The 19,607-nt window shown below is 38.8% G+C and overlaps 1 protein-coding gene and 1 long non-coding RNA gene across 18 annotated transcripts in view; one reads left to right on the forward strand and one right to left on the reverse strand.

The window, feature by feature from the left end:
• The window catches only part of NFIA (nuclear factor I A), a 466,574-nt gene that overhangs the window by 216,669 nt on the left and 230,298 nt on the right, over window positions 1–19,607 (reverse strand). The gene's annotated exons all lie outside the window — the stretch shown is intronic.
• On the forward strand, window positions 1,719–19,367 carry LOC122466792. Its single transcript, XR_006292611.1, has 2 exons — window positions 1,719–1,909; window positions 9,736–19,367. It is a non-coding gene; the product is annotated as an uncharacterized LOC122466792 (long non-coding RNA).

A 19,607-nucleotide genomic window follows, 5' to 3' on the forward strand; every position in this document is an offset into this window, starting at 1 on the left:
AGTGGTTCATGGTGGGCTCCCTTCCTATGATTTACTGATTTTTCTCATAGCTTAATTTTCTTTTAAAGTATGTTGAATGCTGTGGGCCAGATCCTTGGTTACATCTGAGGAGCACACAAAGCATGGGGTGTGTTGCAAAATGGATGTGTTGCAAAAGCTGACACAAAACTTACCTTTGGCTCCCTGAACCTTAAGCTAGCTATGTGCCAAGCCAGTCACACAAGGTAAGTCAGGTTGCCTGGTGTAAGGCAGATCTAATTTACACCAGCTGCCAATGGCCTCACAGTCATGAAACAGCAGCCAGGGACAGTGTGGCTTAGGAAATTCCCTGCCGCATCTTCAACACCTATAACAAGGAATACAGTGGTGTAGGACCCTCTGTGCCATCGGAGAATCCCCCTGAAGTGGAGTGATCCTCCCAGGGTCAGATACGCTGGATCTACAGCTAGATTCCACCACAAGTACAACACAAAGCAGCCACACCACACCACATAATTCAGCCCCATAATTCTGAATTGGTTTCATACTCAATGATTTAAATGTTAAAATTAGTTTGCTCCCCCATAACATTTTTAATTGTTTCTGTAATGAGTGGAGAACAGCTTGATGGAACTGTAAATATTATAACAATGAGCTGAAATACTAAGAGCACACCTTATTCTGAAACTCCCTTTACTCCTTCTGACACATATATAGACATATATATTTAACATTGTATCATACCCTTGTCTGGTCTTGAAAAGCTAGCAGAAGCCTTGACTTTTTTTATATAGTTTTAGACCGTTAAAACTATAAAACCTCAATTAAATAAACTGCCAGAAGATTTTTGTTGTTGGCCCCAGAAAGATATAAAACTTGTACTGGGAAAAAATCTGGTTTTCACATGGAAAGCCCAGGCTTTAATTACTATTGCGGTCAATGTTACTGCACACCTGGGTGGCTGTAATCCTCATATCATTATTTTTTTATTTACTATTTATTTTGAAATATTATATTCTGTATTTGATACGGCACAAATATTAAAAATTAAATACTGTCACAGTTCTCAAATAAGGTTCATTTTCCCCCAAGCAATGGAAACATTGACCAGCTTGTTTGTTCTTGATTTATTTTAGTCTGTAAGCTCTTTGGAGCAGGGACAATAGAAAGATATAGTAAGTAATATAACAGGGCTTTAACCCTGATTGTGGCCTGTGGGTGCTAAATGGATTGCTAATGTAAATAAACAAGCAGCAAAATTCCTTAACCAAATAATAATAAAAAATAATGTCTTTTTTATAAGGCAAAAAAGAACACACTTACATTTGTTTTCCTTGAAGGCCACCATTGAGATGTAACCTCAACAATATGTATGAATTTATACTATTTCTCCTCTTTAGAGAGATTACCTGATGCCACCCCAAAAATGTCTTTCTTTTAGATCTTGGTGCTTTGATACCTCAGCAATACCTGCCTTAGAAATACATGGAATCGAGAAAGAGTTAATCTAGAGAGAGCAATTAGAAGATAAGAATCAGCCCATGCTACAAAGGACCCTGATCAGTTTGGATATAGTGGTGGAAATCAGGCTGCCTTCATGCTTGTATGAGTGAGTAGGGGGAATCAGGATAGAAAAGGCTGCCATCCACAGGTCTATGGAGAAACATGTGGTGGGAGAGGGGCGGGGAGGATGTTTTCCAAACAAGTACAAACCCTTCCACCCTCCGTTTTCCACTGCATCAGAGTTAACTGGTAGGCAAGAGGCATTACCTCTTGTACAGCCCATCTTCCTATGTGCTTATGGTCACAATTTACTGTTCCTTCTGAGTCAATACTAGAAAAGGGCCCAGTGGGATAGCAGGTGCTGTGCTACTGGAGGATCTGCAAAATCAGGAGAGTCCTGACCAACTGTTGGCATGAAAAATCCGAGGTAAGTTTTGGTAAGAGTAATGGTGCTAACAATAGTGGTCTGGCCAAATTCTGACTCATGCAATTACAATCTGCAGAGCTACAGTCCCCTTGAAGTTTCCACTGGATGTGATAGTTTTCATTTCCTATTGTGTTGTTATGCGCTATTAAAGGGCTGCCATGTTCAACCCCGGAGACATCTGCATTTCGCTGATGAACGCAGTGATTCCTTAAACCCCACTTATATCCTCAAAGGAGTGTTTTGAAGCTTAATTAATTATTTTGTAAAGTACTTTGAGATTTGATGATGAAAGTTGCTATTGAAGCGCAAAATTAATAACAATATAGTTAAAGCTACTTATTTTAAGAGGAAAACCTGATTATTGTGCATATTAAAGTATAATACTTCTAAACATACGCACACTTTACTTAACATGAAATTAAGTGACACAACATGATAGAAAAGATTCTCCAAAAAATACTTTCTGTGCTAAATGTATTCACTCTAATAACCCTCACTTAACAGAATACAAATCTGGGCATTGCACTTAACTTGGTCTGTTGGGCTTTTTTTTAAGTGCTCAGATGATGTAAATGAAAAAAACAGGTGAGATGTTTGATGCTTCAATACAGGTCAGAGCTCTGAAGCAGAGCACAGAGGGTTAAAACATCACTGAGCACTACGGAACATGTTTGAGGAAAGTCTCACAAAAATTATGTTAACTCTTTCTTTCTCACGCCCCCCCCTTTCCCATCCCCTTTATGTTCTTAATCGTGCGTTATCTTCAGTTTTTTACATCACTCTTATATTTAACTCCTTGTTCCACTGAAGCAGTATTTTAAATGTGCTAATTCAGAGCTTCTGCTGTCGAAAAAAAATTAAAAACTTTTGATGTTCAGTTCCTGTGAGCTCCTGCTCACTTTGAGCACTGTTCCTATTACACAATAATGTGTTATTTTGTTGAATTTTGGCATCAATATAGCTTGTCTGGTCTGGAGCCAAAAAATTAGAGTGTGTCAGTCCACCAGTTCATCCGCAGAGAAGCTCTCTTCTCGCCCAGCGAGTGTTCTGTACTCTTGGATCGAGGCCAAGAAGGGAAATCCATTTTACATAAAGAATGCACACAGCTCAAGTGCTCAGAGACTTTTTACCTACTAAAATAACTTTATGGACAAATGCCAGTCTGCTAGACACATTCAGCAAAGAACATTTGGCATCAAAAACAAGGTAAAGTAATCTGTAGAGGTAACAAAGTTTTTAGGAACAAGGAAATGGCTGTAAGTGCATTCGTGGCATATCACATGATTTGGCACAGCCTGTACGATTGGCCGGAATTGCAGTAAATACAGCCGCCATGTAAGGAGCTGAAAGCTTCGCCCTTTGCTGAATTCTTAAAATGGCGGACTTGCAGCGCACCAAGAGAAGCAAGCCGAGACCCAGCCCCAGTTCTTCCCCCCCCCTCTGCTGAAGTTTTTATAAACCTTACAGATTTGAGTAGAAACAGATTTCTCACAACTTGCTCTGCGTCTCAATTTCACAGTTCAGCATACACTCAGGCACTGTCAAAAGCTTGACAACGTTCCAGGGAAAATATTAACTGTAAACTTTCCAAGAGGAATTAAAGGAACAGAACTAACATCAGGCTGTCCCCTTTTAAAAATACATTTCAGCCAATGTTTTTAAATGTTTTAAAAGTTTATGCCACAGCATATACAGTTAAAGCTGAAAGGACCCAAAATGTGGTCCCACTTCACCATATCACAAATGTAATTAAAAAGGACACACATCCTCTTTGGCTAAAAAGCACACAGATCTGTCACTCGTTCTCCCAGGCCTGACCAGTTGAACACTGCATGCTCTGATGTATAAATATTTGCCTCTGGCTAAAGTTCAAGCAGCCCTGTGTGGCTGCCAGACACAACAGAAAACCAACATCCAAGTGAAAGTGTTTACTGCAGCGTTGGCCAAAGAAGCAACTGCCAGCAAACCATCAAGTCTGATTGGCCCAGTCCTGCAAGCGCTTATCATAAAGTACCTGGCCAGCTGCCATTGTGGTGCTCCCACCTTTTCTTAATGGTTAATGTATTTAACACGCCGTTTTGCCACAGTTTATACTTTTATAACCAATTCTGACCCATTTATCCTTGTCAGTCCTAGCAAGTTGAATGTGCCAAACTGAACATCCAGAGCCTTCCACACACCTTTGGAAATTAACCCTTTGTTAAATCAATAATGCCTACAACCACTGGCAATTTAACCACCCAGAAGTCTGTATTCTTTCTGCCAAACTCTGTTTCTGCAATTAAACTGTTAACTCGGATTTTAAAAGAAAGACCCCTGAAGCAGCTATTTACTGAGAGAGCCAGTTGCCTCTAAGCACTGGTAAGACACAATAGAAAAGCAGGCATACGTGGGTCTGTTTCTCAGAAACAAAATTTAATACATTTGAAAATATTCTCCCCTCATTGATGATGTAACACTGTAATACACAATTAAACATTTCTCCCCTACCCCCCCAAAAATAGAACATTATGGAAGTTTGTGCCATTCTAGGGCAACTAAAACCTCACAAGTGGTGGAAATAATGCAACCCAAGAATTAGCAGGTTGAGCTATTCATATAACAACTAAGAGAAGGCAAGAAAAAAAACAAAATAGAAAACAAATCTTGTAGAAACTCTGGATTGCTAAGCTGCTGGAGTCATGCTGTGGAACAAGTTAACACTGAATACATGACTATAGATAGGAGGAACAAAATCGACAGGAGCTTTCCAGTTAAAATCAGTGGAACCTTACAGGAGGCCTAACTGTGATTGAGATTGTTATCATTGTTGTCCTCCTCAGAAATAACTTCCCAAAACACTAGTAATCATAGTGTTAAAATGTACTAAATGAATATGCAGGGGCCGTGCATATCTGACTTTTTGTTCATATTGTAACTGAAACAAGTTCTACTGTCACTGAATAAAAAAAACTATACTTTGGAAAAATGTGTCTCATTTTGAAAAGAAAGAAAGAAAGAAAGAAAGAAAGAAAGAAAGAAAGAAAGAAAGAAAGAAAGAAAGAAAGAAAGAAAAACCTTCAGTATTATGACACAATAATTTAACTGAAGTATAAAGATATTGTTTTACAGATAGTTACTTCCAGTGCTCTCAGTAAAATACATATTAAAGTAATTGAAATGTTTGCAATGTGTTTTACACTGTACACATCAAAGTAGATTTTATGTAGCAAGTTATGTAACTTGTTATAGCTCTGACCTTGAAAAATCTTTAATCTTCTATTTCTTTCTTAGTCTAGGTTTAACAGTTGCAAATTCAAATTCACTGTAAAACCACACAAATAATCTATCATCTAATCCCATTTTCTACTCTGTTTCCTTAATATGAGTCTTAACAACTCTGCTTGCCCAGTCCAATCTCACTCTAAACCACAAACGGTCTGTGATGTCACTAGTGTCTATCTACTTTAGCCCTAAGAAGCCCAGCACTAATAGTATCAAGACTGGCTTCCAGGAGGCCCAAGTGAATCATGTGAAAGAGGATCACAGAGGAATGTTCTGTTCCTACTGCCAACAAGACAGAATTAACTCTGAGATGCTTCCTTCTGTTGCCCTGTTTGTTAGAAAGGTCAAGATGATTAGCTCTTGTATACTCAGTACCAACCATCAAAGCAAAATACCCTGATCTATTTTAAACTGACCAGAATATATACAGGAAGGATAATTTCAGGTGAAGTAAACTGTCACCTTTAATTTAATGTATTACGTCCAGTGCATAAGAGCACATTAACTTTTATTTTTTCAAGAAATAATATTACACCTCTTTTTAGCAAAATTATCCTCTACTAGCTGTTAAAAAAAAGCACATGTACAAAAGAAAGATATCCTGATTTTAAGTCATTGTGTATTACATTGTCCAACTTCATTCATTGTTTCTGAGAACTGCATTTTCATCTAGCAGATCTATGTGGCAATAAATACATTGTTTATCACATTTAAAAAAAATGTATTGGTCAGTTTGAAGTCCTAAGATCAGAAACTAGATACACTGACATAATTAAAACTGTCCAAGGTGGTTTGATATGGTAGTTGTCTGTATTAGCAAAAGAAAGGGTACCTCCCAGTTCTTTATTGAGTATACATTTAAGAATGATCATAACATCATATTCAGTATGTTATCAAAAGGTTACAAAATGTGTATACCCAGTCATATGTATCTAAAGGGTACTTTAAGATGTTCAAACAGTAATAAAACAAAACTAACAACATAAACATTCCATCCAATTTGTATCTTTTTGATTGGGCATCCCTGCAAATATAGACTGAAGTAATCAAAATGCTAGAAATATAAATATTCCATTTAAAGCCACTGAATCCATCACTTTACTAGGAAAGGCTTAGCTATGTTATTTGCAATTCCCTCATTGCACAACAATGTACATTACTGTCTGTAAGCTCTAATTTGGCATGGCGCATCATTAATGACCTGAATGGTGGCTGTTTCACACATACATATTTAATTACAACAGCTGAACAAATTACATATTTATGCTTTATAAAGGGGATTGCCAGTCTAATTCATTTGCTATGCATGCAGGTACAGGGCTCCATCTGCAACAGCATCTGCACAACAAGAGCTAACAATTATCCATTGTACAGTGAGTGAGTGTATCTGGTGAAACCTGTAAGAGATGCAATCATATTAACCACTTCACTGCCTACAAATCATTATTTTCTCAATGGACCACTGTATTTTAAATAATTTATTATTAACAATAATAATACTTTGAATTTCAACAGTATCCCTCATCCAAAGACCTCTAAGTACTTTACATACAATAATTAATTAAGCCTTCCTTATACATCCCTTTGAAATGTGTAGTTATTATCCCAACTTTATAGGTAGGGAAACTGAGGCACGCAGAACTAAGAGGCCAGATTGTCAGATGGTGTAATAAGTGTTCCTCCACTGACTTCAATGGCAGTACACTGATTTACACCAGCTCCTTATCTGTCTCTAGGTGACTTGCCAAAAATGAGACAAGTCAATGAAAAAAGGAAATACAGCAAGATCTCCAGACTCCCAATCTTGTAAGTTAAACCTCAATAAAGCCCACTGAATTCAAAGGAAAGACTCCAAATCATTTCACTGGGCCTCAAGTTATGTGCCACAACCTCACGTCCTTATTCAGGCAAAACTCTGAGTTATTTAACAAGCTTTCCAAAATACTAACAATTACCTCTAAAAACTAATGGAGAATTGGAGAGGTATCAGAATTATGGAGATAAGTAAATGTGGAACCAGTATTCCAAAAAGAAAGGAACAATGATCCTAGCAAGTACAGTCCAAACAAATATTCACAGGTTAAAAATATTGACAGAGCAAAATCACAGAACATCTGGAAGATAACTGAACTACCCGGATGATCAATAAGTAGCATGGTTTTAAGGAAAAATTTTTGACACAGTAGTTAATTTTGGTTTTTTTGTAAGGTTGCAAAATTAATAGAATAACAAAGTGCAATTGAGGTTATATATTTGGATTTTGATAAAGCACTTAGTACAAGGTCTCAAAATCTTATGCACATTTTTTTTTCATATTAGTGTAGATATGAATATTGTGGTAGGGACAAAGCTCATTACAACATGTGAAAATGATACATAGCAATATGCTGAGTTGGGTGGACATGTGGAAAACCTTGGGGAGAAGAGGTAAGAGGTGGTGAGTCCCATCTTATTTAGCATGTGCATTAATGATATAAAAGAAGAATAAACAGTACATGAATGAAACTCACATATGATGCTAAAAGGGAAATCTTGGATGGACTCCCAGGACACCAAGGAAACAAGAGAAAAAGGCAAGAAGGGTTAGAAATATGGGTGGGAAATAACATGGGCAGAAAATGATATTCATCTCAGAAAAATACTTATGGAGGAAAACAATGAGAAACACAAATATTCCGTGGGAAGGAGAATCTAGAAAGCAATAATCGCAAAATAGACCTAGGGACGATTGAAGAAAGAATATTATAGATGACTTTGTAATGCAGTATGGCAGCACCAGTAAAGGCCAATGCAATTTTAGGCTGCATATGCAAAGTCATCACAACATGGAACATAGAGGTAACAGTCCCATGACTCTAATCCACCTAGCAGGAATTCTAGAAAGAGCAAGAAAAACCATTAGTGGACTGGAGGGATTGGGATTGATTACATTATGAAAAATGCAAAGCATTAGAATGTATAACTTGATTTTACGATAGGTGAAAGAGGACATCAAAACACAGTACAAATAATTGAGAGTGTAAATGTCACGGATGGTGATACAAGAGGATATAACTAGGAATAAAGGGATAAAATTAAGAATGGGGAAAAAATATGCCTGAAATTAGGAAAAACCTCCTGGCAGTGAGCTCTATTAGGTTATGGAACAGTCTCCCAAGGGATGTGGTAGAAGCCTCATTACTTGGGATATTTAAAACTAGACTGGATCATCAATGTACTGTGGAGAACAATTGCCCACTAGCAGGACAACATGACCTAACAGGACTTTTCCACCTCTAAATTCTATAGCTTTGTGGAAATATTTAACACCGCCAGAACTTTCATATAGTCAATTTAATAAATGTAATGAGCAGCCTAAGATTAGTATTAGGGAATATCATTTCCACTTCAGTACCTGAAAAAGGAAGCAGTGGGCGCAAACTAATCAATCGGGAAGTTTCCCATTATCATTTAAAGACTATATTTAGAAATAAATAGGTTTAAATAGGCTACTTGGCTAGAGGCAGCTGTAGGTCAACATGCTACATCAGGTACTGTAACTTGTCTTAAGTGCCTGCATACTCATTAAGTAAGAGGAAGTATGAAAGTATCCCTCAGGCCTCTGCTGTAGCTGCCAATCTGTTCAGTGAAGAGCAGGCACCCGCCTTGGAGCTCTGGTACTACTGTGGCTTTGAAGCCCTCACTGAGATGTACGTTATGCACTACAGGATAACAGATCAATGGTCCTCCTTGGCTCTCCTCAGGCAACAAAGCAAAATTATGGGACAGAAGCACAATATAAAAAAAAGTCCTTCTCTAGTGCAGTGGTTCCCATACTTGTTCCACCGCTTGTGCAGGGAAAGCCCCTGGCGGGCTGGACTGGTTTGTTTACCTGCTGCATCCGCCGGTTTGGCCGATCGCGGCTCCCAGTGGCCGCGGTTCACTGCTCCAGGCCAATGGGAGCTGCTGGAAGCGGCGGCCAGTACAACCCTCGGCCCGTACCACTTCCAGCAGCTCCCATTGGCCTGGAGCGGCGAACTATGGCCACTGGGAGCCGGAATCGGCCGAACCTGCAGACACGGCAGGTAAACAAACCAGCCCGGCCCACCAGGGGCTTTCCCTGCACAAGCGGTGGAACAAGTTTGCGAACCACTGCTCTAGTGCAGTGAAATGGTGGGTTAGCCATTCCATATCTCTCCTTCCTGCAAAGGGAGAAATGGTGCCTCTGTAGCCCATAGGAAATGGCCCAGTATACCTGGAAACTCACGTCAGTAAATGACAGTGCGGAACTACACGGAATACTTTATGTAGTCCCCAGTCTCATACATGGGTAGACTCTTCACATGTCTTGCAGAAACGTGAACTCTCCCAGCAGAAGAAGTGTGAGGTTAGCCACAAATATGTTCAAGCATTTAAACTGCTCAATAAGAATTTTTTTAAAAAGGAAACCTACCTTATGGAAATGGGCTTGACAATATTTATTTACATTAATTCTATTTTCTTATGCTCAGGCTGCAATGTACCTCTAATTAAACAAGAAAAATTAGGAGAGTGCTCAAATCAATTTCTTCAAAATTATCCAGGTTAACATCCCACAAGATCAACTACTGAACCTACAAGTCCTGCCATAGTACCTCAAGTGACCTTGTCAACTTTGAAAGCTGGTCGACAATCCTCTTACTGCTCAGAAATGCTGTCCACAGTTTTAGAACAGTGCTAGATAAGGATGCCAGCAAGAATCTGCCTATCCTCATCTGCCTATATTCCCCTCTCACATTCTCTGTTATAAGAAGTCTAGAAAAACTCACAACAACTGACAGTTGAACCCATGTATAAAGACAGAATGTCTCAAAAGAATGTTGGCCACTACTTGGATTAGGAAGGAAACCTTACAAAGCTATCAGAGATGTTCTAGTAACAAGATAAGGCTATTTCACTTCAACATGGAAAAAATCTGATATTGAAGTAGTCTTCAGTCCAGCAAGATAGTTGTTCCTCAGGTTGGCCTTTAATACTACAGGCAAAAAAGTGTCAAGAACTAAGTGCACCTACATTTTTGTTCCCACAATTAACTAATTACCTAAATGCTTCTACAAACAGAGGAGAAAAAACCTACAGGCTCCATCAGAACTGTGCAATCAGAACCAGAAGCCCAGTCGACAAGGCTGTTTTTAAAAAGTAGACCTTTATGTATATACACAATATGTAATGGAAGTGCTTAGGATTCTGCATTTACAGTTTCTAAAAGGCATTCTATTCATAGACATAATTCAACCTTTCTAATATATTTTGTTTTTCACTTCTTACTGGTGGTTTTTGTTTTGCTTAAATTGGTAGAAATATTTGCATAAAAATAAGGCACCAGTTCCTCAGCTGGTGTAAATCAGAATAATTTTATTAGAATCAGTGAAGCTATGATGATTTTCACCAACTCGGGGACTGGTCCATGGGGGTTTAACTTTAAGAGCCCATTCGCTCAGCCAGTTTTTTACCCACTTGAAGCCATAATCCCCTATATGCAACATCACAATTAGTTACTGTAGAGATAATTGTGATGTCAGAAACAGGATTATAACTTCAAGTGATTAAAAAAGCAGCAGGAGTAGATGGGCTCCTGGGGAACAAATATCTGAAGTTTTGGGCTATTGTCCCTCATGGCAAAAAGAGGGAAAAGCAAAAAAACATAAAATATTAAAGGAAAATATTTCCCAAATATATATTTTTTCAGCATTTTCCAGGAGGCATTTACAGTTCTTTAAATAGCCATTTTCAAAGTCCACTGTTTGACACCCCCTCCCCAACCTTTTGGAGTGGGAGAGTATATCATTAGGTAGTCACACTCCAGAATGAAGATCTACAATTGTGTTTTTTACATCACAGATGACTATTATGCTTTAACATTGCTACTGAAATGGTAATAAATTTCCCACATACAAAGGCTTGTTTTAAAAGCCAACAATGTGTACTGTTTTTGATGAATCATCTAAACAAGCTCACCAGCAATTCTAGGGGTGTCAAGAAAGAAAGAAAGTCGAGAGAATTAAATACCCTTCCACTCCCCCACCCTATAAGCAGGTCCATATTAATGGATGGACTATGATGAGTTTCCAACATTTGCCAAGCCAAATGAGTTGAAAAATGAACCAGTTCTCTAGGACTTCAGGTTTCCCTTGCATTTTGAAAAATTATGGTGTACACTTGTGCATGCTACTCCAACCAAGTTTGTGAAAGTGGAGATTCTAGATACACAGGGTCAAAACGAGTGCTGTCTTTTCTGTTGACAACTATATCACACAGTTCCCTAAATTCCTGAGTGGAACACAAATGAATCACAGCTATAGCCAGTTGCTGGTCTACTGCATGGAGCCACTGCACCTGAAATCAAGTCTGCTCTAAAAAAGCTCACCAGCAATTCCGGGGTCGAGTCTGAGAAAGAAAGGAAGTCAAGCTGATGAAGAATGCAAAAAAAACCCCTCACATCCACGATGTTAACAGCAAAAAACATAAGGAATATAAAGAGAGAGCTATTAGGCTATACACATTGTGATTAGCAGCAATATTTTACCAATGTAATGGGAAATCTTAGACTGATTTAGAGGCACCCTACTTAACATGCTGGTCCTTGCTAAACATTTCAGGGAAGCTATCAGCAGCAAGAAAGCATCTTAGCAACTATTTTGCTTTGTTCTGAAACCAATATGGCTGAAGTTTTAAATATTGCGTATTTAAATAATGGATTTTAAAAATATATTAGCCTTAAAACAATCCACCACCAGCAGCATGTATCTGACCCATCTAAAACACACTTCTCTGTGGGAAAGATATATATGGGGCTTGGTTGCTTTTTGACTTGACAAACAAGTTGATGGCACAGCATTATTTCTAATAACTTCTAACGGCTCCTTCCTTTTTAGAAAGCAGAAATTCATTGCCAACACATGGCTCCCATTCACAAGAATATTTATGGTGCTGATAATTGAATTCCAGTCATGTGACTCAACAAGGCTAACTTTTTTTTTTTTTTTAAGATCAACTGTAATTTCTAGACATCTATAAATTTCTTCACTCTCTCCTTAGAGAGGAAGCTCCCTGGAGCTCTGCGGATTCCCTCACTTTTATTTATCACCCCTCTCTTCTAAGCTATGAATGTCATAATTCTTCCTCGTAAAGAGCTGGACGCAGTTTCAATCAAAAACACTCCTTGCATCAACCAGAAGTCACTAAAGCGCAGCTAGAGTAACACAAGACACTCCCCACCACGGCCTTCGGGGACTGAGCACACTTTCTCCATAGCACTTACAACCCCTACTGACTTAAGCTTGACACTGAAGTCAGGACTCTAACTTTTACCCTTCATCACAACTGTGTTGCAATCTGACTGTCAGCTGTAGCTGACTTTTGACCACTGTTGCCTCTCCACCTCTGTGATTCAGCAGGGAGACTTTCTTAGCCTTCTAAAGCAGACAAAGAAACACTTTCCTAAATGATGTTCCTTTTAACAATCTCCATTCAGTGGAGGAACAAAGACTAAGGGCCTAAAACAGAGCAACATCGGTGTATAATCTGTGGCAGCTCCACAAACTTCAATGCAGTTACTCTAGTGTAAAATCAGTGAGTGTGATCAGAATCAGGCTCTCGGTACGTGAGACAATCACGCTAGCATTAGCAATGCCATTTATTACTTGCTCCAGTTCACAAATAACATAAAAGCAATACAACTGGTTCTATCTATTATTTAGTCAAAGTTTCCTTACATTTCTGATTCAACAGGTAAACAAAGCTACCATTAGCCCAAGGCCAGTACAGTAGTAGAACAATGTCTCTTAACAAGCAAAAAAATGCCTATTTTCCTGGCTCTTTAATGGCTTTTTCAAATAAATGGGTTCTGACTGTAAAAAAGCCATAACCTTTTAAAACGGCTGTCAAATAATTTTTAAGTATATTTTATTGTTTTTGCTCTGCTTTGTTAATGATAATTTATTAAAAACTTAAAATATTTTTTCAAACCATTTTTATGCTCAGCAATTTGGCAAATGAACACTATTTTTCTGTGCTTTGAACAGACCTTGAATTAATATGACTATTTTTGGTTCAACCAAATTGACTTTTATTGCGCTTTATTGCCTCTAAATATCTTTTTGTACTCCAGCACAGATTGTTGTTCTTTAATGTTTCTTCATTAAAAGAAACTCTACCATTTTGCTCAGCCTATCTGACTCCCAAAGCCAAAAAATATTTATGATCAGCATGAATAAACTGTGAAACATATATTCAGACATAGATAAAAAACTGGCACCTTTAAGTGTAGTATCAGTGGCAGTCATCTTACTAAAAAGTCATAGTATATAGAAGTGTGAGAACCCCATACTAAATACCTGGGATGAAATCCTGGTCCTATTGAATGGGAATACTTTAAAACTGAATTAACTGGGATTGCGGAGATGCAGGTTCTATTCTCCGCTATACCACTGCCTTGCTGTGAGATCCTCAGCAAGTCAATTTCACTGATCTGTGTCCCATTTTTTCCATCTATAAAATAGGGACAATGCTACTTACCCATTTTTGCAAAGCTTTTTGGCATCGCTAGACAAAAAGTGTTAAATATTGAGCGGCATTTTAAAAGTATAAAGTGTAATATAACTGATAAGTATCAATCATAAAAAAGAACTATAATATTTATACATTTAATATTTGCATAAATGTCATACAACTTCTTACTTTAGGAGATTTTAGACTGCTGCTCTGAGCAAAATGACTGGTGTTTTAACTAGTTCTTCAGACCCAGACAGGCAGCACAAATTTGTGTGGTTTTTATAGATCCTACAAAAATAGTTGTTTAAAAAAAACATTTATTGGGAATAAAGTAGTAGATGGCCAAGTGCCCTCTTCTATCATTGCTGTCAGACCAGCTTTCCTCAGAGGAGCCCTGCATATCTCTTCCATGTAAATTGTGTCTCTCCGTTTGTCCATTTCAATGGAGCTATGACAATTTACACAGTTTGAGGAGCTGGCCCCAGAAGTTTGCTTTTACTTTTTCTTCTTGGGTTTCTTTCCTCTTTGACTCAACTTTTCTTTCTCCCACCAAACAATGTGATAAGTAAGGCCTTGTTTTCCAGATAAATAGAGAACTCCCCACAAGCACATTAGCCAAGTCCTGCTGCAAAAGGAAAACATTGATAAGTGGGTACAAAAAAGATTCTCGACTACCGGCCACAATTAAACTTCTTTTTAGATTAATCATTACAGCCGAGTGCCCACACAATGAAAATATTGTCATGGTAGATACCACCAGGCCTTTGATTTTTAGAGGCCTGAGGTAAGCCTGGTTATTCCCGACCCTTCAAATCTTTCTGAGAAATGTCTGCAGTGCCCAGGCTGCAGGCAACAGCTTCTATTTAAATGGCAGCCTCAAAGGAACATAGCGAGCGAGAGTTTTTCACAATATTGTGAGTGCCTTTCTAAGACCAGCCTGCAGGTTTTGCAGTTGCCTGTGGCCAGCTCTGACTGTATCTTTGCTGAAGCTTAGCTCCTACTGCCCAACAAAAAAGCTGGACGAGTTTTGCGTTTCATTCTATTAGCTGCTGCAATGCAGTTGGAATAATTTACTTTTGTGTATTTAAACTGGTGTGTATGTGCTCATAACACAAGAACTAGGGGCCACCAAATGAAATGAATAGGCAGCAGGTTTAAAACAAACAATAGGAAGTATTTTTTCACACAACACAGTCAACCCATGGAACTCCTTACCAGAGGATGTTGTGAAGGCCCAGCCTATAAAAGGGTTAAAAAAAGAACTAGTTAAATTCATGGAGGATAGGTCCATCAATGACTATTAGCCACGATGGGCAGGGATGGTGTCCCTAGCCTCTGTTTGCCAGAAGCTGGGAATGGATGAGAGGGGATGGATCACTTGATGACTACCTGTTCTGTTCATTCCCTCTGGGGCACCTGGCATTGGCCATTGTCGGAAGACAGGACATTGGCCTAGAAGGACCTTTGGTCTGACCCAGTATGGCCATTTGTATGTTCTTATGTGAATTCAGCGATAGCGAGAGGTGCCAGATTGATCTACGGAACAAATAAAGCCTGGGGCAGGTGCAGTACAATTTTCCCCACACTGCTCCATCAATGTGCCTTAACCCTGACCTGGAAGAGCAATCTGTAGGGGTGAGGAAGGAGTTTAAAGGCCATGTTCATTTAGGGTGCAATTCACCTGTGTGCAGGAGGTCAGAATAAGGCCTGTGCACCACCTGAACCACACTTAGACCCAGTTTCTTCCTCAGTCCTTTGTATCTGCCGACACTGTCAACCAGGCTGCCAGTTACTGCCAGTTTTGGTAGTTTTTTTGTGATGTGTCCTCTACATCAAGATCATTTCACAAAGGCCATCACAGAGCCATCAGATGTCACAAGGCCAGGTCCTTAGCTTGTGTAAATCCGCATAACTCCATCAAAGCTGAGATTAGAAAGTGTGTGCTTTGTTCCAAAATTGGAACTTTGTACAAACAAAGAACAGTTTTAGCCTCATCCAAAAGAATTCCTATAACACACTAATAACCTGGACTAGATTTGAAACAGAGGTCTAGAGGTAAAAAGAATCTAGAGTTTATTACTAATCTCAGGATTCACTCCCTTAAATCAACCCTTTCTTTACTTTTCTTTCTATAAAAATGGCCTTGCACAAGTTATGTTTCATAATAAAAATTAAACTTCACCATTAAAAAATACAATAGCACCCAGGAAACCTAAAATTAAAATATCTTTCCTTACAAAGTTATTTTCTTAGAGGTGTGGAAAGTGATTTTATTGTGGATTTATTCAAGAGCTGAAGATATTCTTTATTTTTGTGCTGGTTTGTTATGGTGCATCAATCCACAGTACTACAGAGATATTCACAGGCAAGCCACTGATATAATATATTGGGTCAATAACTAGTAACAATCCATAATAATAAATAACAATGCACAATATAGATCCATGTAAAGGAAGTCATTTGCGCAATAAATTGTGCATTATAGAGATCAACCATTGTACAGATCAGTAGATCGAAGTATTATACAAAACCTAGATATAGAAAAGAACATATCTGATCATCCAGTCCAGCTCTCTGCCAATGCAGAACATTTTCTAGTGCTTTTTCCGTTCTGTTTTTAAATGTCTCAGGCTAAGGGGCTTGCAACATTTATTTTGGGAGAATATTCCACTAATACATCTCACTGACAGTACATTTTTAGCTGTACCCCCACATACCATCCTATATAATTCTCTGCCCTTTCCTTGGTATTCACACCCTTCACATATCTGTAGACTACAGTCAGATCTTCTTTGGTCTTCTTTAGCTCACTTGAACTTATTTTGAATTTTTAGGGTCACACTGTGATATCCCTACAATAAATAGCACATTATTTCACAGCCCCATTGACTTCAAGGAGAGTACCTGTGGAGTAAGGAGATACTCAGTGTGAGTAAGGGGATCACAATCTGGCCCTTAATCTTCACTCATAAACCATATGACTAGCTCCCTGTTCCCCCAGTTTCTGCAGCTCTTTGCTGACTTTCCCAGAAGATGTCAATATCTCTCTGCAGCACCCAGAACTGAATTCCTGGGGCAGTTAAAGCTGAGCCAAACAGAGGGAGTTTACAACTATCTTGACCCATGATGTGGTGCCTCAGAGTAAATGAACAGACTAAAATGACTTCATCACAACTTTTGGCAACATGACTCCTTTAAGATTCTGCTCCTCCCAAGGGTGTTCTCCATACCCCTTACTAGAACCCTGAGAAGGCAGTGTGACAAGCGATTTCAAGGAGGGGTAATGGTCAAGTCAGCTAATTATGGAGAAGGGATTTTCATAGTTTAACAAAAGTCAATCTTCGAGGAGATTAAAAACTGAGAGAAAACAAACATTCCTGACCCCTAAATATAGAGCAGTAGAACAGAACAGCATTTAATGGTTTGTAAATATAAACATAGAGCTACAGATCTGTTGCTTATTTCTACCATAATCCCTTTTCAAACTCATTCTCCTAATGTATATGAGAAGTATTAATTTTTAAACCTATATAAGTTCTTGGAGACAATGCAGACTGACTTAATTATAATCAATAAAATTTACAGACAGTGATGCAACCCAGCAGAAATGCTCCTACCAAAAAGTACAGCACAAGATTACTCTACAGTTTCTCTGCTGCACTACAGTAATATGACCTTAATAAATATTTTATGATAGACAATGAATAACCAACTATCAAAATGGCAAGTTTTAATCACTAGGAAATAATAACTGAGCAAGTTTACTGAAGAAAACAGATGTATTCATAATAAGTAACTTAAAATGTACTGTTCCGGGTGCAGTCTAGTCACCTACGAAGACTGTTCTGTGAAGAAGGCAAGGACTGCTCTAACTTCTGGCATGTCCAACCTATCACGTTGTAGATTGCACTGTGTGATATAATGGTTTTACTGGTGTACTCCAAAAGACAAATAATGGTCTTACTTTGGAAGCAATCTACCCAAATTCACCATTTCTCTTTTACGTCTCACAAAAATGTGCATAAAATGAAGAAGGTTATATTTCCCTACTGCATTCACCTATGAGGCAATAGCACTCCTGTGGCTGGCTATGCAAATCCTCTGCAAGTGAAAATCGATACACGGACTCCTTCAATGACCAGTGCTTCTTTTTACCAATAAACCAGTAAGCCGGTAGAGACTTAGCAGAGATTGAAACTCTCAGTCTCCAATGTTCCAGAAGGTACACAGCATTTGCCAAAATTATAGAGCCAAATTCTTCTCTCATGTACACCGATGAAGCCTCGTTGCCTTTGATGCGGTCACACGGTATAACGGAGAACACAGTTTATAAGACGATCATTAGCATTTCTATGGTTCAGTCCAGCTTGGTGGTACAGTATAATTAATTTTACTATTTCCATTTGGAGAAGCTCCCCTTTGTCACTGGTAGATACAAAAATCAAAGGGATATGAACAGAACAACTTACTCTGTTTATCTTAGCTATTTATATGGCCCCTCTTACTGTAAGAGTATATGAGCACGAAACAATCTTTTAAAGTATTTATCCTGGGAGGTAGTAAAGCACAATTATTTTCATTTTACAGATAGAGAACTAAGGCATGGAGAAACTAAGTGATTTGCCCATGGTTACATACGATATCAGTGGCAGAGGAATAATTAACATGGGACTCCTACAGCCCACAGTAGGGTCCTAAACACCAGACTATCCTTCCCCTCTCTTAAGTCACACAGGAAGTCTGTGGCAGCACAGGGAACTGAATTCAGGAATTCCACACTAGCACCCTAACCATCCTTCCTCTCCTATTCAGTCTTCCTTCTCCATGCTAGTCCCATTCTCCCCTCTTAGGGTAGGTCTACACTTCCGCTTACGTCGATCTAACTTACGTTGCTCAAGGGTGTGAAAAAAACCCTCTCCTGCTGACATAGCTTCCGCCTCTCGCGGAGGTGGAGTAATTATGCTGAAGGGACAGCGCTCTCCTGTCAGCATAGAGTGTCTTCACCAGACGTGCTACAGTGGTGCAGCTGCATCAGTGCTGCTACGCTGATGTAGGGCTTCTAGTGTAGACCTTCCCTTAGTGAGTGCACACTAATTTGCTCAGAAAAAGCATGATCTACAACCTGAGAGATGTGAGAAGGCTCACTTATTTTTGTGTGATAATATTTAGCACTCATAGAGCGGTCAGTATCTTCAGAGTCCTGTACAATGATTCCCTAATTAATCCTCACAGCACCTCTGTATGATGATTATTACAGACGGGGACACTGAGAGACAGAGGGTTAGCTGCCTTGCCCATTTTTGTGGCCCAAAGCCCAGGCTACTTCTTTATAACTGTGTTTTAAACTGTTCTGTATGAAGGGATATTGCCTTCTGTCTGTGACTGATGATTTGCTGTTGACAGTATGAGTTTGATATCCATAAATATAAATGCTGAATAACTATTAAGTAAAGAAAAGAAGATATCTTCTTTTGTAAATATATTTTAGCTGGCATAGTAAATTACATGGATGCAGAAGTCACTCGTTTCCAAAGCTCCACACATTATCAGCCTGTATTATTCAATTTGAGGTTTTAATTTATAACATACTCCTGGTAATGTACTCCCAATACATTCCTTACTTCCCTTCTCTGTGAATGACAAAGGATGAAAGATCTTTACTGTATAAATATTTCATACTAAACCCTGGACTCTGTTTTATTTCTTCTATTGCCATTTTCCATATGCAAGCATTAGACACTGCCCTTCCCCCCCAAAAATTGCTGAGCTATGCATGAATGAGAGAGCATGTGTGTATGCAACCCCAGGACATCAATAACCACCACTCAGCTGCCACAGACAAGAGAGCTAGGGACCATAATGGGGGTCCCTAACTTTAAAAATAAATTCAGGTCTTGACAGCAGAGACAAGGGTACTGGTGGG

The sequence above is a fragment of the Chelonia mydas genome, chromosome 8 (assembly GCF_015237465.2).
Source record: "Chelonia mydas isolate rCheMyd1 chromosome 8, rCheMyd1.pri.v2, whole genome shotgun sequence".
Lineage (NCBI taxonomy): Eukaryota > Metazoa > Chordata > Testudines > Cheloniidae > Chelonia > Chelonia mydas.